The sequence below is a fragment of the Otolemur garnettii genome, unplaced genomic scaffold (genome assembly GCF_000181295.1).
Source record: "Otolemur garnettii isolate 467f Iridium unplaced genomic scaffold, OtoGar3 scaffold00162, whole genome shotgun sequence".
Lineage (NCBI taxonomy): Eukaryota > Metazoa > Chordata > Mammalia > Primates > Galagidae > Otolemur > Otolemur garnettii.
Window position 1 is genome coordinate 2728106 of NW_003852557.1, and position 309 is coordinate 2728414.

Consider the following 309-nt stretch of genomic DNA (forward strand, 5'->3'; position numbering starts at 1 on the left):
AAAAAAAAAAAAAGAAAGAAAGAAAGAAAGCAGTCTCCTATCAACTACAAACATAATGATGCCGGAGAAACATCACTTATCCTCAGATTCTTCACCTATCGAATAAGCATAATAGTATTTAATATAGAGAAATTTGTGGAAATTTAATGAAATACAATTATCAAATGCCTGCCATTTTGTGGGTGCTAGCTTTTCTCGCTGCTACCTACTGCATAAGCAGATGAGACCTTCCTTCTGATATCGCTCCAGACCCTGCTCCTGAATGCTGCTGCCTTCTGCCAACTAGTGAGCCAGGGCCTGAGCAGCTCC